At 42.7% G+C, this 22,648-nt stretch overlaps 1 protein-coding gene across 3 annotated transcripts in view; it reads left to right on the top strand.

The window, feature by feature from the left end:
• Positions 1-22,648, top strand: part of LOC137090104 (zinc finger protein 429-like) — a 45,825-nt gene that overhangs the window by 12,427 nt on the left and 10,750 nt on the right. Inside the window, exon 2 of one of the 3 annotated variants that reach the window (XM_067453859.1) lies at positions 6,154-6,253. The exons of 1 other annotated variant lie outside the window; for it this stretch is intronic. The gene's annotated coding sequence lies outside the window, so the exon portion shown is untranslated. Of the gene's footprint in view, positions 1-6,153; positions 6,254-19,585; positions 19,678-22,648 lie in introns of those variants that run through there. One more of the 3 variants, XM_067453850.1, reaches the window with a different exon arrangement.

Below are 22,648 nucleotides of genomic sequence, written 5' to 3'. Positions count from 1 at the left end.
CAAGAATGCTTTTGCACTTAGCAAACACAGCAAAATGTGGAGACCATAACTATGCATTTAGGTGAGTGGACAGAGGCAAATAATGAATGAACACAAAAGAATGGGATAATTCAAACAATTTATCGTCATCAGGAAAGCATGTTCCCTTTCAGTCGGTCACGTTCGACGTACATCGGAACTGACCGACGAATTGGGATCTATTTTCGGAGACCAATCTACTTCGAGTGTATAGAAACGAGCCAATAAACATTGGCATGCGGTCCCCGCTCTGCCCGCAGTGTGGGTATAAATACGGAAGCGGAAGTACCGCATATCGGAATCGGAAGTGAATTGCCGCCGGGTAGAAACAACAGCTGTTTTCACAGCTCGCTGGGCGTTCCATTGAGTGCTCACAGCAGGCTTGCACACACGAACCGCTGTGAGCCGCGGCCACCTTCCCTGTGCGCATTGCCCGAGTCTGATCCCGAGCTCACGGCTATGCTTTCCCGGGCCGCCGCGAGTGTCGGGCTCGAGTGGAACCCTCCACCCTGTCCCGAACCCTCGCGGCTGGACGATTGGTACCTCGGGACGGCCCGTGCTGGTTCTCAGCGAGTCCATTAGCTCGCCCCAGTACCATTCTTTCCGGAAGTGCATCAGGAGCTCACGAAGTTGTGGATGGCGCCTTACAACGCCAGATACCGATCGACTGACTCCTCCGTCCTCACTACCCTCGATGGTGGCGCGGCTACCATGGGTGGGGCGATGTCCACACTTGTGGTCCAGGAGCGCCACCTGTGGCTGAACCTGGCGGATATGCGTAAGACCGACAACGTGCAGTTCCTCCCCTGTCTGCCAGGCCGGCCTCTTCGGCAATGCCCTCGAGAGCTTCGCCCAGCAGTTCTTGGTGGCCCAGAAGCAGACGGAGGCTATCGAAAACATCCTGCTCCGGCCGCCCCGCTGCTGCCTCCACCCAGTTGCGGGCCGCAGCACCTCCGCCTGCTACTCACCGAGGGCGTCCCCCTGCGTCCGCCTCCGCCCCTGCTAAACCCAAGCTGCAGCCTCCACCTGGGACCAGGGTTCCGGGCGTAAGGGTGCCGCACAACCCGGTCAGGGTCCCGTGAAGTCTGCAGGCAAGCGCAAAGGCAAGCGACCCTGATACGGGCAGCCCAAGGAGAAGAGGAGCTGTTCTAGGGGAGGTGGTGTCCGCACTGGGAGGAGAAGAAAGTCGTGGAGGCAGCCATTGTTCCGCTCAAAGAACGCGGCATTCGCATCCTCAACTATCTCGACGACTGGCTTATGCTAGCCCAGTCTCGGGATCAGTTGTGCGAACACAGGGACCTGGTGCTCTGTCACCTCAGTCTGTTGGGCCTTTGGGTCAACCAAGAGAAGAGCAAACTCTGCCCCGTGCAGAGGATCTCTTACCTCGGTATGGAGCTGGACTCGGTCAACCGGACTGCGCGCCTCACTCCAGAGCAAGTCCGGTCAGTGTTGAACTGCTTGAATACGTTCAAGGGCAGGACAGCGGTCCCACTGAAATTCTTTCAGAGGCAACACATATGCGTTTCCCCCAGTGAGCCTTCTTGTACAGATACTGTGCAAGGTCAGTGAGAATGAGGAGCAGGTCTTGCTAGTTGCGCCCTATTGGCCCAACCGGACCTGGTTCCCCGAACTCTCACTCCTCGCTACAGCCCCTCCATGGCCAATTCCCCTGAGGAAGGGCCTGCTTTCTCAGGGATGGGGCACTCTATGGCACCCGCGTCCAGACCTCTGGAAACTCCATGTCTGGTCCTTGGACGGGACGCGGAGGTTCTAGGTTACCTGCCACAAGCAGTGGTACACACCATGACTTCTTCTAGAGCCCCCTCTACGAGGCGCCTCTATGCTTTGAAGTGGAACCTGTTTGTCGAGTGGTGCTCTTCCCATAGGAATGTGTCAGTCATGTGCTGCATTTGATCAAGAACGGTTTACACCTGCTATTAAGAGGGATAGCACAGGATTCTGGGTAATCCAAGATGGCAGCATGTCTCTCTGTCTGTGATTGATACTTGTTTGTTTATGGGAAAATAGCAAATTGATCACTTTGAGCTTTTTTACAATATAACTATAATGTAGAGTCGGTATTTGTCATACTCGACGGTTGTTTGATGACACAAATCCGTATAGTTTAGATAAGGTCTGATATCCTCAGTGTACTAGCATTGTGCTAATCCTAGCAGTGCTGTCTGCAAACACACGGTATCCATAAAATCCCAGTCTGAACCATCAAGCTGGCACGGAAATCTACCTAGAACCGCATTGTTTTTGGAGGATCTGTTTTATGCTGCCTGGTTGGTGCCGGGAGCCTACTTATCTACTGGAGCTCGAGTGCAGACGTGTCACGGAGTTTGATGGGCTTGACCTCCCTACAAGGAAGGAAAGTGCTTCTTTGTTCTTACTGCTGGCTTTTAAGATATAGCTTGATGTTATAGAGACGTCTGGTTTTGATTAAACTCTTTTACCCGCAGCACTGCTTCATTCACTGGGCTTCCTGTTTACAAGTGACAACATGTAACATCATTGGTCGCTGCAGAGAAAACAGATAACCCATATTGGACTTCTTTATTGCTGATCTGAACTGTTTTATCATTTTTGTTCCGTTTCTTAAGTAATATTTTGTCTTTTACACATCTGAGTGGTGCTACGGATATGGAGAGAAAGAAGTGGTTGCTCCTTGCCTCTCTCTGTTTTATTTTCTCATTGTCCTTATTTATCTCTGGGGATACCTATTACTGGAATGGATATTCCAGTCCAGCGTTCCCAATGTCATGTAATTCACAAAAGGGCACGTGTGCATTTGACTGTTCACTAAATGTCACATGTTGCTTATTCTTCCCTTCTGACACCGTTGACTTGGTTTGTTTGTCTAGTCTCATGACGTTATATATGACAATTTTACCACTGTCTCTTGTGTGCTCCATGATGACTGCCATTTTAAAAGTAGAAGCAATGAATCGTACAAGAAATTAGTTAAGATAAAATGTTTAATTGCTTTATTGTTGATGTCAGGAAATGTGCAGCCAAACCATGGCCCAGACACCCCTATAGGCTTTAACACCCCGGCAGATTTTAAAGAAAGATCAGGTCTTGGTTTCCTTCACTTGAATGTACGCAGTCTTGTTCCTAAAATGGACATGTTGCGTATCTGGGCTCACTCTACAGATTCTGATGTTGTCTTGTCTGAAACCTGGTTAAGTAAATCGGTTTCAGATAAAGTAATCAATATAAGCGGTTATAATGTTTTTAGGACTGACCGCCCTAATAGAGGTGGGGGTGTAGCAATCTACATCAAAAACCAGTATCATGTTAATGTATTGCGGTCAATATCATTAGTTAAACAGTTTGAATTTTTAGCATTGGAGCTTGAATTCTCTAAATCACTTTGTATAACGGTCATTGGTTGTTACAGGACTCCTTCAGCTGTTAACGGTGCTCTGCCCTCCTTAATGCAACTCCTTTCGGATTTTAACTCTAAGGAATTAGTAGCCTTCGGAGACCTAAATTGGAATTGGTTACAACCAATATCTGATGACTTTAGAGCTAATTGTGATTCACTTAATCTCTTCCAGATTGTTGACAGTCCCACACGGCCAAATTTTAAAAACCCGGAAAAATCATCTGTATTAGATGTAATTTTAATTAACGTTCCTCATAAGTATTCAACTGCTTCCATATTTGCAAACGACATCAGTGACCACTGTGTCATAGCTACAGTTAGAAATACTAAAATATCAAAAAACTAAACCATGTATTATAGTCAAGCGTAATATGAAGCACTTCTCAGAACAAGACTTTCTTCTTGATTTATCTCATTTTGACTGGGAAAAAATTTATAACAGTGCAGATGTTGATAGTGCCTGGAATCTCTTTCATGAAGGCTTTGTAAATATAATTAATAAGTACGCTCCTTTAAAGAAATACAGAGTTAAAGGCCGAAACAATGCTTGGTTTTCTCTGGATTTAGCAAAGATCCTCCATGACCGCAATGTGGCATGGGCAAAAGCCAGAAAATCTAATGACAACTCTGACTGGCTGGTTTTTAGGCAGGTGTGCAATGCATCTACTCTCAAAATTAGAAAAGCCAAAGCTGATCATTTTCTTTCTCAAACTACTCATAACCTGAATAACCCATCAAAATTTTGGAAAACTATCAAATCACTATCCGAAAACAGTAAAGGTCAGGAGCTTCCTTCAAGCGTTGTGATAGACTCTAAAACAATTACTGACAAAACCAAAATTCTTGATTGTTTCAATGAACATTTTATAGCCTCAGGATTTTATTTGAGTCACTGAATACTCAACATAAGTGTACCCCTATAGTGGAGACTGTTGGTTCTGAACCTCCTATTCAGTGTTTTAGTTTTAGTCCTATTACAGTTTCAGACGTAGATAAAGCCCTCAAACATTTGAAAAGGCCCTGACAAATTGGATCCTTACTTTTTAAAGTTAGCAGCTAATTTTATTTTCATGCCTTTAACTAATATTTTTAATCGGTGCTTGAACACAAATTTCATTCCGTCCATCTGGAAATCAGCTTTTGTGGTTCCCCTGTTAAAAGGTGGTGATCCTGCTATATTAAATAACTATAGACCGATCTCTAAATTGTCTGTCCTTGCCAAGGTTTTAGAGTCTCTTGTCAGTGATCAATTAAAGAATTTTTTAGACAGTAAAAATGTTCTATCTGACTTTCAATCCAGTTTTAGAAAAAGGCATAGTACAACATCTGCAGCTCTTAAGGTTTTAAATGACTTAATTGAATCCATAGAGAAAAAAAAGCAGCATTGTGCAGCCCTTTTTATTGACCTTTCTAAGGCTTTTGATACAGTGGACCACACAGTGCTTAAGCACAGACTGTGGAAGGCAGGACTTTTTGAACAAACTGTAAGCTGGTTTGTTAATTACCTTACAGACAGAACTCAGTGTGTGCAGGCGGAGGGAAATACCTCTAGCTATCTCAAAATAACAAAAGGTGTGCCACAGGGATCAGTGCTGGGTCCACTGCTTTTCATTCTATATATAAATGACATAAATCATAACATATTGAAAGGAAATTTTCATTTTTATGCAGATGACACTGTACTGTATTGCTCAGCACCTACAGCAGTCCAGGCCCTCTCCCAATTACAATTTGATTTTAATATGCTTCAAAAAAACATTTATGATCTAAAACTTGTTTTAAATGCTGAAAAAACAAAAGTAATGCTTTTTTCAAATTCAAAATCTAAATTAAATCTGCCTTCAATCATCACTTCTCAGGGTAAGAAGATTGAATGGGTTTCTAAATACAGAAATCTCGGCATTTTAATAGATGAATTTCTTTCTTTTACTTCTCATATTCACCAGCTGGCAAAAAGATTAAAACTTAAACTAGGGTTTTATTTTAGAATCAAATCCTGTTCCTCATTCGAATCTAAAAAGAGGTTAGTTGCTGGTACTTTTATGTCTATTATTGACTATGGTGATGTTTTATATATGCACACTTCGTCTCAAAGTTTACATGCACTGGATACTATATACCATGGAGCTTTGAGGTTTATCACTGGTCTTAAAGTCCTCACTCACCACTGTGAACTGTATGAACGTGTTGGATGGTCTTCTCTGTCAACACGGAGACTTCAACACTGGTATGTTTTTATATATAAGGCTATTTTAGGTCTTCTTCCATCCTACCTTCTGACCTACATCGGTGTAAAAGATATTGGGACTTACAATCTTCGGTCCCAGGATCTTGTTCTTCTGTCTGTACCAAATGTTAGAACTGAGCTGGGGAAAAAGGCATTTTAATTTGCTGCTCCCTTTGCATGGAATAAGTTACAGAAACATTTGAAACTTAATACGCTTGTCTCATTGGTTACTTTTAAGAGGATATTAACTGACTTGGAAGCAGCCACATCTGGCTGTAGTTGTTATGCATGATATGCTAAGGATTTGTGGTTGTTGTATCTGTTATTTTAGTTGTCTTATGTTATTGTGTATACTGTGTTGTATGTATGGTTGTACTGCTGCCTATCTTGGCCAGGACACTCTTGAAAAAGAGATTTTTAATCTCAACGAGTACTTTCCTGGTTAAATAAAGGTAAAAAAAAAAAAAAAGAACCCCGAAGGTGTTCGATTAACGTTGTGCTTTCCTTCCTGTAGGATAAGGGCTGGAGCGAAGGCTGGCTGTCTCCCTCCACCCTCAAAGTGTACGTCGCAGCAATAGCGGCATATCATGACGCAGTAGACGGTAAATCCTAAGGTAAGCATGACTTAATCGTTAGGTTCCTCAGGGGTATGAGGAGACTAAATCCTCCTCGTTCTACCTCGGTACCCTCTTGGGACTTAGCCCTGGTGCTCAGAGCACTTCAGGGTCCTCCATTTGAGCCTTTGCAGTCTGTTGAGTTAAAAATCATGTCCAGGAAGACAGTCCTCCTGACTGCATTGGCCTCAAGCAAGAGGGTAGGGGACCTGCATGCACTTTCGGTCGACGAATCGTGCCTAGAATTCGGGCCGGCCAACTCTCACGTTGTCCTGAGACTCCGGCCTGGATACGAGCCCAAGGATCCTACCACTCCCTTTCGGGACCAGGTGGTGAACCTGCAAGCACTGCCTTCGGAGGAGGCAAACCCAGCCCTAGCTTTATGTCCCGTCCGCACAGTCCGCGCTTACGTTGACTGGACTCAAAGTTTCAGGACCTCACAGCAGCTCTTCGTCTGTTACGGAGGCCAGCAGAAGGAAAAGGCTGTCTCCAAGCAGAGGTTAGCCCACTGGATAGTGGATGCTATAGTTTTGGCTTACCAGTCCCAAGACGTGCCTTGACCGTTTGGGGTACGAGTACACTCAACAAGGAGTGTGGCTTCTTCCTGGGTGTTGGCTCAAGGCTCCTCGCTGACAGACATGTATAGAGCTGTGGGCTGGGCGACACCTAACACGTTCGCTAGATTCTATAGCCTCAGTGTAGAGCCGGTATCTTCCCGCATCCTCGCCCCCAGTGGCCAGTAGCGCTAAGTACTCATTCTTGTGTCGGCTTGCAACGCCACTCCCACCCTCTGGGCCGGATATGTGCGTCTATTGTCTCCAGTTGTGTTCCCCGGAAACGGCTAACCCTGTCGAACTCCTCCGTCATCCCTTCGGTATCAGACGTTGCGACCGGCTGATGCTAGGCCTACACCCGTATGCTTGTGGAACGTGTGTGTAGGCTGGGTTATGTTGCGGTCCCCTAATGGCTACCCCATATGTGTATTTTCATGGTATCAGCTACCCTATTGGCTAGCCCTGTGTCTTTCCCTGGACAGAGCCCACTCTGTCGTCTCTGGGCGTGTTCTTTCCCCCCTGGGACCAGGTTGGATCCACCCCAGAGACTGCCATAGAAAGTACTACCTGGTAGGTTAGTCCTTATGTGTATTCGCCACCTCTCCTTCCACTGAAGGATGTGGCTCCGCAGTGTGCCATCTCCCTGAGACAGGCTCGCTTTCCCATCGTTATCCAATAGTCATTCTGAGTGGGTCTTGCTGGAACAGCAGTGACTGACCTGCCCTGCCGGGAGCCCTGACTCCCACTCCAACATAGGAGTGGTCCGGTGAGCTCTGGCAGAATGCTGAAAGGGCCAGCATCCCTGGCGTGTTGGTAGGGATCCCAATTCGTCGGTCAGTTCCGACATACGTCGATCGTGACCGACTGAAAGGGAACGTCTCGGTTACGTATGTAATCCTCGTTCCCTGAAGGAGGGAGCGGAGACGTACGTCCCGTCGCCAGGTGCTGTTCTTTAGCTGAAGGCCGAGTCACTAGTCTCAGCTCCTCAGTTGAAAAAGCGATATGCGGTACTTCCGCTTCCGTATTTATACCCGCACTGCGGGCAGAGTGGGGACTGCATGCCAATGTTTATTGGCTTATTTCTATACACTCGAAGTAGATTGGGCTCCAAAAATAGATCCCAATTCGTCGGTCAGTTCCGACGTACGTCTCCGTTCCCTCCTTCAGGGAACGAGGGTTACATATATAACCGAGACGTTTTATCTTATCATTTAACCCATTGTACTGTATATTGAGTTCACTGTCATGTAAGCCACTATAAAAATAACTATAATAAGTAAATTTGTGTGGTGCAAGGTTTATGCAAACAACATATAAAGGCCTACATACACTTTTGACATCCTCTAATAGCAGGAAATCATGTTTAGCAACGGAGGATATAGATTCTTAAATTATGGGCTAGGATGAAAAAAAATTCTTAATATGTCCTACATCATTTGAAAGATATTAATAATCTGTAAATTGCAACAAACTTGTAATTAACACTTAAATTTCAAAATTTTAGTTATTCTTAGACATTTTAAATAGTAGTTTTAGCCAATAATTCTCAGGAATATGTTGTATTTCACGTTGTTGTGAAATTCTATAGAGGTATAGAGAAATTATGAAATTATAACTTCGGCTGTTGACCGAAAGGTTTGTGGTTCGTGCCCACCCAGGGACAAAGAGTGTTTAGCTTTCCTATAGCTCAAACAGTAGTGCGTGGCGCTAGCAACGCCAAGGTCATGGGTTCAATTCCCAGGGAAAGCAAGAATTGACAAAATGTAAAATGTGTACCTTGAATGCAATGTAAGTCGCTTTGGACAAAAGTGTCTGCCAAATGCATAAATGTAAATTAGATTCAAAAATTGCCTGCAGGCAATTTCTGATGACACTAATGCTGCATTAACACAGGGCGTAGGCGTCAACGCTTGACGGGGGCGTGACTGAAGACTGACGCGATCGTCATCGTGACAACAGCCAATTACTTGCCGCTTGAACCACAACACAACAAAAAAAAGTGCCTTTTTTGACAGCTAGTCTGTGAGACGAAATGGATGACGATTTGGTTGTATGTGCGGATGCGATTGCCCGTGTAGTTGTTGTCAGTGCACTGCAAACAGGCTCAGGCGACGTGGTGCTCGAAGCTGTTGGGTACATTCAATACTGAAAAAGCGCCGACAGCGGGGAGAATATCGCGTGCTGGTCCGGGAGCTGTGTCTGGATGGCTACTCAAGGATATTTGCATACAGCGATTTGATTGGATGACGCTGATGCTTGAAAAGTTGAGAAATCTTCAACTTCTTGTGTATTCATATATATCTTGTCAACTCACAACTTCAACGCGACGCGACGGAACCCACAATTCAGTTCGGCAATGGATGATGTCACCCATTCAAAGTAAATAGTAAGCGTTAACGCCTACGCCCCATGTGAATGGGCCGTAAGGCAGGCCCTAGTCAGTCAAGTGAGGATCTGCAGCAGAGCAGCCACAGTAGAAAAAGACAGCAGGAGAGACAGTAGAATTACAGACAGAGAAAGCAGGGACAGAACAACATGGAGGGACAGGAGGCAACACAGAGGGAGAGGATGTTGACATGATAATGACATATACAAAGCCAAATCAACCTGACCCTAAAGTTTTGCAAAAACAAATTATGAAAGACCGGACACTGGGTGTGTTTACATGCACGCTATTAAGCGGATTATGCCTAATAAACCGACAATGATCATGGTCATGTAAACGCGGTAACCCGTTTTCTTTTATCGGAGTAAGGTCATAAACGGCGTAAGCATAAGCCGGTCGGAACAGGTAGTTTTTGCCCCTTATCCCTGATTTCACACTGCATGTAAACGCATTAACCTGCTTTCTGTCGGCTTATTGAAGTGCGCATCTGTGATAGGTGACAAAAACGCAAACTTGGAGAAGATTTAAATGCATCCAGACAGAGCGAGCAAGCATATTGCATGAAATAAGGAACACTGGGTGCGTTTACATGCACGCTCTTAAGCGGATTATGCCTAATAAGCCGACAATGATCATGGTCATGTAAACGCGGTAACCCGTTTTCTTTTATCGGAGTAAGGTCATAAACGGCGTAAGCATAAACCGGTCGGAACAGGTAGTTTTTGCCTCTTACCCCTGATTTCACGCTGCATGTAAACGCATTAACGCATGTAAACTGCTTTCTGTCGGCTTATTGAAGTGCGCATGTGTGATAGGTGACAAAAACACAAACTTAGAGCAGATTTAAATGCATCCAGACAGAGCGAGCTAGCATTTTGCATGAAATAAGGACATATATCACAAACGCTTTTAAGACCCAGAAAATTGTAAAGATGTGTTCTCATCTCATGCAGCAGAAGTAGAAGAGGTTCAGTCAGAACACTGCATAACTGCATGAGGGATACTATGAGCTGTAAATCTCCCGCTGACACACTTTATTTAACATCACAACTGATGTAACATTAGGAAAACTCTGAGTCAGATACAAACATTATTATTTTTGACGTCACTACAAGAAAATAACCCGGTTTATTAATAAAGTCATGTAAACGGGGTTTGCTTTTAAGTTATTGAAAAGAACTCATGATTTCCAGCACATGATACATTATAAACAAGCACAGTCAGTTGCAGAGGTCGAAACAGTAACAATATATCCTAAAATATTAAGTATACTATCAAGTAAAAGTACTACTACTTTAAAACATCGTTCACGGTTTCACAGCATCATGGTATTAAACAATTATTTAATAAATAAACTGTATTATTAAATTATAGGTTCAGATGTTTAGCATGCCAAATATATCGCGGGCGTCTGCGACTCGTCTGCGATTCTTTCTGATCGCGTCTCTGATCATTCACACTGCGTGATTGTCACTCGCGTGCACGAGCACCGATTTGCTGATGATCTCGGGCATTTGTCGGCGATTTGGCAAAACCTGTCTGCGAGTCAAAATCGGGGCTAAAATCGGGCAGTGTGAACCTCGGCTTTACATGTCTGGTTTGCTTTTCATTTAGGCCCCGTCCACACGAAGCCAGAGTTTTCCCAATCCAATCTTTTTTTTCCTTGTTTTTTTCCCCCTTGTTTCAAGAAATATCTGCGTCTACATGAGATAACCGAAACCGACTCAAAACGATGTAGTATACATGCCAGGCCAGTGTGTGGCGCTGTAATTCTGCCACAGAAATACACTAAACGTGGCAACGTGGGGGAGAGGACGCTGGCGTTGTCTGTTCCCCGCTTCTCCACCCACAAATCATGTTAATGTACTATTATATTTAGATTTTATTTTATTTCCTTATGTTTGTGTCTAGTCTAACAGTCAGAGCTACAATTGGGACTTATGCTGATTGCTGGCAGCCACTGAGAGGACGTTGTTCGTCGTTTCGCCGTTTTCCACCGCTTCTCTAATGTTTATGTTTGAATTACTGCGGTTGGTTCTGGTTTGGAGGACATTTGATGTTTCTCGCCGCGGCTGCTCACTGGTGGTCTCCCTCGGGCTTAAGCTGCATGGTGGCTGAAGTTTGCACCGGGCTAGCGTCATCCGGGCCATCGTCATCGGCGTCCGGCATGATGTTGGGATGTTCCGCTTCTCGGCTGTGCCGCTGTTCCGTCCTGCATGCCCCGGTGTGTCCACAGAAGTGCCCGGAAAAATGTTCTGCCTCCTGCATGGTGCTGCGGCGATCCCCATCGTTTGAATCGTCAAGAAGACCCATCATATGGTCTTCAGCTGTCGTGCCTCGGCGATGTCATCGGGACACACTGCCGCTGGGGGAAATCTGAAACATGGAGTGGACCACAGTGTGCTGCGGAGCTAACAGAGACTTCCACCATCAGCTGTTTTCTGTCCACCATCAGCTCTGTTTCTGTTCACCATCAGCTCTGTTTCTGTTCACCATCAGCTCTGTTTTCTGTTCACCATCAGCTCTGTTTTCTGTTCACCATCAGCTCTGTTTTCTGTTCACCGTCAGCTCTGTTTCTGTTCACCGTCAGCTCTGTTTCTGTTCACCGTCAGCTCTGTTTCTGTTCACCATCAGCTCTGTTTCTGTTCACCATCAGCTCTGTTTTCTGTTCACCATCAGCTCTGTTTTCTGTTCACCATCAGCTCTGTTTTCTGTTCACCGTCAGCTCTGTTTCTGTTCACCGTCAGCTCTGTTTCTGTTCACCGTCAGCTCTGTTTCTGTTCACCATCAGCTCTGTTTTCTGTTCACCGTCAGCTCTGTTTCTGTTCACCATCAGCTCTGTTTTCTGTTCACCATCAGCTCTGTTTCTGTTCACCATCAGCTCTGTTTCTGTCCACCATCAGCTGTGTTTTTCTGTTTACTATCAGCTCTGTTTTCTGTTCACCATCAGCTCTGTTTCTGTTCACCATCAGCTCTGTTTCTGTTCACCATCAGCTCTGTTTCTGTTCACCATCAGCTCTGTTTCTGTTCACCGTCAGCTCTGTTTCTGTTCACCATCAGCTCTGTTTCTGTTCACCATCAGCTCTGTTTCTGTTCACCTTCAGCTCTGTTTCTGTTCACCATCAGCTCTGTTTTCTGTTCACCGTCAGCTCTGTTTCTGTTCACCATCAGCTCTGTTTCTGTTCACCATCAGCTCTGTTTCTGTTCACCGTCAGCTCTGTTTCTGTTCACCATCAGCTCTGTTTCTGTTCACCTTCAGCTCCGTTTCTGTTCACCATCAGCTCTGTTTCTGTTCACCATCAGCTCTGTTTCTGTTCACCGTCAGCTCTGTTTCTGTTCACCATCAGCTCTGTTTCTGTTCACCGTCAGCTCTGTTTCTGTTCACCGTCAGCTCTGTTTTCTGTTCACCATCAGCTCTGTTTCTATTCACCGTCAGCTCTGTTTTCTGTTCACCGTCAGCTCTGTTTCTGTTCACCATCAGCTCTGTTTTCTGTTCACCATCAGCTCTGTTTCTGTTCACCATCAGCTCTGTTTTCTGTTCACCATCCGCTCTGTTTCTGTTCACCATCAGCTCTGTTTCTGTTCGCCATCAGCTCTGTTTTCTGTTCACCGTCAGCTCTGTTTTCTGTTCACCGTCAGCTCTGTTTTCTGTTCACCATCAGCTCTGTTTTCTGTTCACCATCAGCTCTGTTTCTGTTCACCATCAGCTCTGTTTCTGTTCACCATCAGCTCTGTTTCTGTTCACCATCAGCTCTGTTTCTATTCACCGTCAGCTGTTCTCTGTTCATCATCAGCTCTGTTTCTGTTCACCATCAGCTCTGTTTCTGTTCACCGTCAGCTCTGTTTCTGTTCACCATCAGCTCTGTTTCTGTTCACCATCAGCTCTGTTTCTGTTCACCATCAGCTCTGTTTCTGTTCACCATCAGCTCTGTTTCTGTTCACCATCAGCTCTGTTTCTGTTCACCATCAGCTCTGTTTTCTGTTCACCATCAGCTCTGTTTCTGTTCACCATCAGCTCTGTTTCTATTCACCGTCAGCTCTGTTTTCTGTTCACCATCAGCTCTGTTTTCTGTTCACCGTCAGCTCTGTTTTCTGTTCACCATCAGCTCTGTTTTCTGTTCACCATCAGCTCTGTTTTCTGTTCACCGTCAGCTCTGTTTCTGTTCACCGTCAGCTCTGTTTCTGTTCACCGTCAGCTCTGTTTCTGTTCACCATCAGCTCTGTTTTCTGTTCACCGTCAGCTCTGTTTTCTGTTTACTATCAGCTCTGTTTTCTGTTCACCATCAGCTCTGTTTCTGTTCACCATCAGCTCTGTTTCTGTTCACCATCAGCTCTGTTTCTGTTCACCGTCAGCTCTGTTTCTGTTCACCGTCAGCTCTGTTTCTGTTCACCATCAGCTCTGTTTCTGTTCACCATCAGCTCTGTTTCTGTTCACCTTCAGCTCTGTTTCTGTTCACCATCAGCTCTGTTTTCTGTTCACCGTCAGCTCTGTTTCTGTTCACCATCAGCTCTGTTTCTGTTCACCATCAGCTCTGTTTCTGTTCACCGTCAGCTCTGTTTCTGTTCACCATCAGCTCTGTTTCTGTTCACCATCAGCTCTGTTTCTGTTCACCTTCAGCTCCGTTTCTGTTCACCATCAGCTCTGTTTCTGTTCACCATCAGCTCTGTTTCTGTTCACCGTCAGCTCTGTTTCTGTTCACCGTCAGCTCTGTTTCTGTTCACCGTCAGCTCTGTTTTCTGTTCACCATCAGCTCTGTTTCTATTCACCGTCAGCTCTGTTTTCTGTTCACCGTCAGCTCTGTTTCTGTTCACCATCAGCTCTGTTTTCTGTTCACCATCAGCTCTGTTTCTGTTCACCATCAGCTCTGTTTTCTGTTCACCATCCGCTCTGTTTCTGTTCACCATCAGCTCTGTTTCTGTTCGCCATCAGCTCTGTTTTCTGTTCACCGTCAGCTCTGTTTTCTGTTCACCGTCAGCTCTGTTTTCTGTTCACCATCAGCTCTGTTTCTGTTCACCGTCAGCTCTGTTTCTGTTCACCATCAGCTCTGTTTCTGTTCACCGTCAGCTCTGTTTCTGTTCACCGTCAGCTCTGTTTTCTGTTCACCATCAGCTCTGTTTCTATTCACCGTCAGCTCTGTTTTCTGTTCACCGTCAGCTCTGTTTCTGTTCACCATCAGCTCTGTTTTCTGTTCACCATCAGCTCTGTTTCTGTTCACCATCAGCTCTGTTTTCTGTTCACCATCCGCTCTGTTTCTGTTCACCATCAGCTCTGTTTCTGTTCGCCATCAGCTCTGTTTTCTGTTCACCGTCAGCTCTGTTTTCTGTTCACCGTCAGCTCTGTTTTCTGTTCACCATCAGCTCTGTTTTCTGTTCACCATCAGCTCTGTTTCTGTTCACCATCAGCTCTGTTTCTGTTCACCATCAGCTCTGTTTCTGTTCACCATCAGCTCTGTTTCTGTTCACCATCAGCTCTGTTTCTATTCACCGTCAGCTGTTTTCTGTTCATCGTCAGCTCTGTTTCTGTTCACCATCAGCTCTGTTTCTGTTCACCGTCAGCTCTGTTTCTGTTCACCGTCAGCTCTGTTTCTGTTCACCATCAGCTCTGTTTCTGTTCACCATCAGCTCTGTTTCTGTTCACCATCAGCTCTGTTTTCTGTTCACCATCAGCTCTGTTTCTGTTCACCATCAGCTCTGTTTCTATTCACCGTCAGCTCTGTTTTCTGTTCACCATCAGCTCTGTTTTCTGTTCACCGTCAGCTCTGTTTTCTGTTCACCATCAGCTCTGTTTCTGTTCTGTTTTCTGTGTTGGTTGATTGTTTGTAGTATTCTATATTTTTACTTGTTATTCATTTTTTGTTGTTATTTCCCCCCCCCCTTTGTTGCACTTTGAGATTCTTCGGAATGAAAAGTGCATTATAAATAAAATCTATTATTATTATTATTATTATTATTAAAAATGGAGAGGAATATTTGTGGCTAGAAGGGGTATAGCAGTTGTAGGAGGTGAGGCAAAATCTCACAATAAAATAACAATAAAGACATTTGCTCCTTAACAGATGTGTTTTATTAATGCTTACACCTACCCCAACCCAAAACATACCCGTACAGTAATGCAGAGACGGTCATTAAATGAGGCGATATTGATGTGCGTATGCCCAGTGCCCGTAGTTGTATCCCGTAACTCTTTCACCGTGCCGGACGTAGTGTGATGACATCACTGTTTCACAAAATATACAGATTCGCTGTACACACGAAAACGGAAGATTGTCGTTTTCAGATTTATCCACTCTGGGACCCGGTTTCAGAAAATATTGGATTCATGCTTCTAAAACGCCGGATCCGTGTGGACGAAACGCTGATACGGTACAAAATGTATACGTATACAGCTAAACGCGTCTCCGTGTGGACGGGGCCTGAGTTTCCCCTTTGTTCAGTTTTCCCGCCATTGTCATTTGAGTTCATTCCATCATCTGTGTCCTGTTAATTAGTTATGCATATCAGCTGTGTCTTGTCAATTACCTCATTTGCTCCTGTGTTTAGTTCTCAGTCTCCCCTCAGTGGGTGCGTTTACATGCACACCAGTAAGCTGATAACTCAGAAATATCAGCTTATTGAAATAATCAGTTTTCCCCGTTTACATGCACACCAGTAAACGGACAACGCAAGTAAACCACGTTTACATGACTTTATTAATAAACCGGGTTATTTCCTTCTAGTGCCGTCAAAAACAATAATGTCCGTATCTGTCTGGATGCATTTAAATCTGCTCTAAGTTTGTGTTTTTGTCACCTATCACACATGCGCACTTCAATAAGCCGACAGAAAGCAGTTTACATGCGTTACATGCGTTAATGCGTTTACATGCAGCGTGAAATCAGGGGTAAGAGGCAAAAACTACCTGTTCCGAACGGTTTATGCTTACGGCGTTTATGACCTTACTCCGATAAAAGAAAACGGGTTACCGCGTTTACATGACCATGATCAACCTCCACACATTTGCAGCGAGTTTTAGTAAACAGTACAGCTTGTGCATTTATTATTAAGTCAGCCATATTCACAGGATCATTTTATTATGGAAAGTGATAGAGATGCATCATTGTTAACATTCATTTTATTCTTGTATTTAGCCCTCAGGTATTCTTTACTAATTGGTCACACTCACAGATGACAAATGTGACCATTCACCGTTACTATTTTTGTGTTCTATATTTTAGTTTAATAATTTTTATTGAATATTTTGAAGAGATCTATAGGCTACTAAATAGGCTACTATTTGTGCAATAATTATTGTCAAGTAATGACCACTTAAAATATATTTCTTCTAATATTTATTATTATATCTATTTTAATTTGTGTAGTAGCCTAATTAAGGTTAAAATAGAGAATTCCAATTCAAAGAGGTAAATTAGATTCATTTTGTTGCTTAAAAAATAATAATGTTAATTTGTAATGCCATTATAGTTCGATAAGTTCTTTTTTATGAACTTATGCCTCAGTGCCGCCTAAAACAATATGTGATTAACCTTTAAAACATATGAAACTGGTGCGAGGCTTTGGCTACGGCTTCGTCCCGTCTTTTAGTCTTTGTGTCAGTGTGTTCTTCGATCCGCAGCGGCGCCGAGTGACATGGTTTTCAAGCTATTGTTATCTAATTTTTTGGCCTTCAGAACATCTTAAAATACACATATGTAGATCATAGAAATCAAAATTTTCTCGGGGGAGCATGCCCCCGAAACCCCCTAACATCTGTGATCTCAGTGATAATAAACCTGGCTACATTATTGGATCAATGCATGAACAATATGGAAGTCATATTTGTGTAGCCACAATGCCCGTCTGTTCATCTGGCAAACAGCCCGATGCCTCTCGCTTCTCCTGAGGTGCTTATCAGATCATGTTAATACGACTGATGGCCGGGGAAAGGCACCACGATGTCTGGAGACCACTCTTTGATCTCCCTTGGGAGACCTCAAACAGGCCCGTGGTGACTTTTATTACCTGCACGATATCTGACACCTTACAAACATCTAGACACACACACACACATAGAGGGTCCACCACGAGTATCGAAGGAATGTATGATTAAAAGTCACCCCAAAAACGTATTAAATGTATGCTTTTCTGTTTTTATATGTGTCTGAAATAATCAGGAAAATTATGCAAATGTAACTCAAGCTGTGTAGGCCCACAGACAGTGGAAAGCCTGTATTTGTGGATTCCCAGATCTCAGACTTATGATCCATGGTATCCTCGTAATCAGAAAAATGCGATCGTACCGAATCTTGTAAAAGAATTTACAGAACATGCATTATTACAAAATTACCAGCGCTGGAAATGAATCTTGCCTAGGGTGCCAGAAAGGCTAGAAACGGCCCTGGTTGGTCTGCCTGGAATAATTTGATGTTAATCTGCTTTATTTGGTAAAGATGGTCTACAGTAGCCTTAAGTTATCTCAGTTTCTAAAATAAACACTTGGTGCTTCTTCAAGATCTTGACTCTAGCCTATTTCTACAGTTATTTTTTCTCAATACAGTTAATTTAGAGTTAGTTTCATTTCTACAAACGGTGTAAACTCTGCAAGATTATAGATAAAAGATTCCCATTCCTCTGCCATTCTGTGATCGGCAATCTCTAACAATCAGCCTTACATTTTACGGCTGAACAATGTGTATCTCGTGATCACGCATTACAATGAGAAGGCGAATCTCAAGAATAGCCTGTAGAGGGGGGCTATCTGAACGTGAAAGTATGCGTTTTTCAGATCTATTGTGAAAAACCAATCCCCGGGACGAATGTGCGCAAGGATTCATACAGGGTTGGATCAACTGCTTGAGTAAATGAGGAGAGCATTTACATTTTTTGGGTGAGCTGTCCCTTTAAAGAAAAAAAATCCCTTTTATTTTTATCGGATCTGCTAATGGAGTATCTGTCAGGAAGAACATCGAGAGCAAAAACTCAGTAGCAGCGTCAGGACTTTGATAGCTTGCCTTCACATGTTAGGGATGCTGACTCTGTGCATGTTTTTAAAATACCACTGAAGACACACTTGTTCGCCGTGGCGTATTCTTCTTGATATGTTTATTATTATGGCACGAGCACCGATGGTGTGAGGACTCTATTGGAATTTCTCAGTCCATTTTTCTTCTTCCCCAAAGTGAATCTAAACATGCTTGAAAACTTTGCACACGCATCAGAAGTGGAGAAAATGTACATCTGATATGAGTTTCAGAATTAGGCGTGGCAAAATGGCTCGAGAGCGCCACCTACACATTTTTAATTAAGCGTAATTTCACATATGCGTATTGTTATGGTAAATCTTGGTGCAGCCACGTTCTGATGGTCATGAAGAAGTTAAGGATGTTCTGGTGCATTACGGTCAGGGCCCAGGTCAAAGGTCTCCGAGATTTGGCCCTAACCATCAGCCTTTCATGGCTGCGCAGACTGTATCTCGTGGTCACGCATTACAATGAGAATACTGATGGTGAACAGCTCGTGACCCCTGAGGGTGTGATAATGCCTGAAGGTGTGAACCCCTGAAGGTGTGATAATGTCTTAACCGCGTGCAATGCATGTGCTAATGTTAGGGGAAAACATCAGGAGATGGTGAACACTTTGCTGTGTATGGAAATGTACTGGTGGGGGCTGATGTTGACGAAGAGTATAAGAGATAGCAACTTCTGTTTTGCCGATACAGTATGAAATTCAGCAGACACATATAACAGCCCAACACCAACTGTTATAATGGAGATACTTCTCCATTGTAGAAGCTTTTACTATTTTGCCAGACATTGTTCTTTAAGGAACTCCTCCTAAAGATTTAATCAGATCATCATCATATTTGGTCAGTCTAATCTAGAGGCCTTGGTGATGTTAGATTGTGAAGATCTTCAGTTTTCGCTGAAGGGCGGGTCTGTGATGTGCTCATAAAGTTCAATGTTTCACCATGACATGTTGTTGTTACTCGGGCATACAATGAGAGCAGAGCACAACAGACAACTCCGGATAGAAGAGGAGAAGAGAAGATTAAAAACAGTGAACAAAGAGTTATCCTCACAGTGGAGGATTGATCAGATGAAGAAGGTTATCAGACGAATGGAAAGATTGAGTCAGAAATAAATGAATGGCGTTGAGTGTTGTGTTGACTTTTAATATTGATGAGCCTCATCAACACTCATTCAACAAGACATTCAGGATCATCAGCAGATCATCTCACTTTATTCTGACTTCATTATTCCACTCAGGATATATGACAAAAGACTATTTAACTGCTCTACTGAAAGACAATGCGGTTATTTGTGGATAAACATCAGTAATGCCACCCTCACAAATGGACTCTTCCAGACTCCCCCTCCTCTGCTCGTGATGTGGACTGCTCCAAAACTTCCCGGAGAACAAGAGTTCAGACAGTGAGGATGCAGAGATGTGCTTGTGTAGAGTTATTAACAGTTAAAGTGGTCAGAAGGGACAGACTTTGTGGATTGTGTGTAAGTATCTTCTCTTCATTAGTGATTACTATATTGCTAAGAGACATTAAGGAGCGCTCCCGCGGCATTCCGTCTGAATGTTTACATTAATAATTCGGTTTGCACGTTATCTTGCCGCCTAAATACATTGTCTTGATGCCATATAATCTTCATGTGTTCTTTATCGGTGAAGTATTTGATGTGCACTTATATTATACTGTGTGGATTTAAAACTGTGTCTCAGGAACAAGTGAGACGTTGATCGAGTTTGTATTCATATATTCGGGGTTATATCTATTTCTTTAACATGCTTGATAAGTTCTATTTGCGTGCCCTTCCCAGTTCAGTGTATTTGGGAGTTAAAGGAATAATTAAAGGAGGATATCAAATCTTCGTTTATTGCAGAAAATCAGAAAGCGTAAAAGAGTCTGATTATGCATGTAACTGTTCGGCTTTTGCCCCCGTTGTGTTGCCTCATCCGAGGTTTCTGAAGTGGTGTTTGCATGAATTAAGACCCAGCTCGCTATGGAAGGATATCGCGGACAATTTTCAAAAGGAATTGCAAATTGTAATTTGTAAAAAACACATTTTAAATTTGTGAACGCATAAAATGTGACATAAATAAATAAATTGCCTTAATGCCATATAATCTTCATGTGTTCTTTATCGGTGAAGTATTTGATGTGCACTTATATTATACTGTGCAGTGCGAGAGCATAAACATTGATTGAGTTTGTATTCAAAGATTCGGGTTATATATATTTATTTAACATGTTATTTATTATGCTGCTCATAACTAATATTTAAGTACTGCTTTATAGATATGTGATTGTTTATAGATCAGTGGTTGTTTATAGATCTGTGATTGTTTATAGATCTGTGGTTGTTTATAGAACAGTGATTGTTTATAGATCTGTGATTGTTTATAGATCTGTGGTTGTTTATAGATCAGTGATTGTTTATAGACCTGTGATTGTTTATAGATCTGTGATTGTTTATAGATCTGTGGTTGTTTATAGATATGTGGTTGTTTATAGATCTGTGATTGTTTAAAGGTCTGTGGTTGTTTATAGATCTGTGGTTGTTTATAGACCTGTGGTTGTTTACAGATCTGTAGTTGTTTATAGATCTGTGGTTGTTTATAGATCTGTGATTGTTTATAGATCAGTGATTGTTTATAGATCAGTGATTGTTTATAGATCTGTGGTTGTTTATAGATCTGTGGTTGTTTATAGATCAGTGGTTGTTTATAGATCAGTGGTTGTTTATAGATCTGTGGTTGTTTATAGACTGTGGTTGTTTATAGATCTGTGATTATTTATAGATCAGTGGTTGTTTATAGATCTGTGGTTGTTTATAGTTCTGTGATTATTTATAGATCAGTGGTTGTTTATAGATCTGTGGTTGTTTATAGACTGTGGTTGTTTATAGATCTGTGTGGTTGTTTATAGATCTGTGTGGTTGTTTATAGATCTGTGGTTGTTTATAGATCAGTGGTTGTTTATAGATCTGTGGTCGTTTATAGATCTGTGGTCGTTTATAGATCTGTCGTTGTTTATAGACTGTGGTTGTTTATAGATCTGTGTGGTTGTTTATAGATCTGTGGTTGTTTATAGATCTGTGATTGTTTATAGATCTGTGATTGTTTATAGATCTGTGGTTGTTTATAGATCTGTGGTTGTTTATAGATCTGTGATTGTTTAAAGGTCTGTGGTTGTTTATAGATCTGTGGTTGTTTATAGAGCTGTGGTCGTTTATAGATCTGTGGTCGTTTATAGATCTGTGGTCGTTTATAGATCTGTGGTCGTTTATAGATCTGTCGTTGTTTATAGACTGTGGTTGTTTATAGATCTGTGTGGTTGTTTATAGAACAGTGATTGTTTATAGATCTGTGGTTGTTTATAGATCTGTGTTTGTTTATAGATCTGTGATTGTTTATAGATCTGTGGTTGTTTATAGATCTGTGGTTGTTTATAGATCTGTGATTGTTTAAAGGTCTGTGGTTGTTTATAGAGCTGTGGTTGTTTATAGATCTGTGGTTGTTTATAGACTGTGGTTGTTTATAGATCTGTGTGGTTGTTTATAGATCTGTGTGGTTGTTTATAGATCTGTGGTTGTTTATAGATCAGTGGTTGTTTATAGATCTGTGGTCGTTTATAGATCTGTGGTCGTTTATAGACTGTGGTTGTTTATAGATCTTTGTGGTTGTTTATAGATCTTTGTGGTTGTTTATAGATCTTTGTGGTTGTTTATAGATCAGTGATTGTTTATAGATCAGTGGTTGTTTATAGATCTGTGATTGTTTATAGATCTGTGATTGTTTATTGATCTGTGGTTGTTTATAGTCTGTGATTGTTTATAGATCTGTGGTTGTTTATAGATCTCTGATTGTTTATAGATCTGTGATTGTTTATAGATCTGTGGTTGTTTACAGATATGTGATTGTTTATAGATCTGCGATTGTTTATAGACCTGTGGTTGTTTAAAGATCTGTGATTGTTTATCTAACTGTGGTTGTTTATAGATCTGTGGTTGTTTATAGATCTGTGGTTGTTTATAGAGCTGTGGTTGTTTATAGATCTGTGGTTGTTTATAGATCTGTGGTTGTTTATAGACCTGTGATTGTTTATAGATCTGTGGTTGTTTATAGATCTGTGTGGTTGTTTATAGACCTGTGATTGTTTATAGATCTGTGGTTGTTTATAGATCTGTGTGGTTGTTTATAGATCTGTGGTTGTTTATAGATCTGTGTGGTTGTTTATAGATCTGTGGTTGTTTATAGATCTGTGGAGGCGCTCAACCCAAAGGAACAATGTTTGTGGTGGAAGCATAATGATGTGGGGATGTTTCAGTGGGAATCTCATCAAGGTCGAAGGACTCATGAAAAAGGAAGACTACGAGAAGTTTTTAAAAGACAACCTCAGACAATGTGCAACAAAACTTGGTTTGGGTCAATGTTTCGTCCTCCATCCTCACTTGTGGGGGTGTTCAA

The sequence above is a fragment of the Pseudorasbora parva genome, chromosome 2, assembly GCF_024679245.1.
Source record: "Pseudorasbora parva isolate DD20220531a chromosome 2, ASM2467924v1, whole genome shotgun sequence".
Classification (NCBI taxonomy): Eukaryota; Metazoa; Chordata; class Actinopteri; order Cypriniformes; family Gobionidae; genus Pseudorasbora; species Pseudorasbora parva.
Note: the sequence above shows the minus strand (reverse complement) of the source record. Positions and strands in the feature narration are given on the sequence as shown.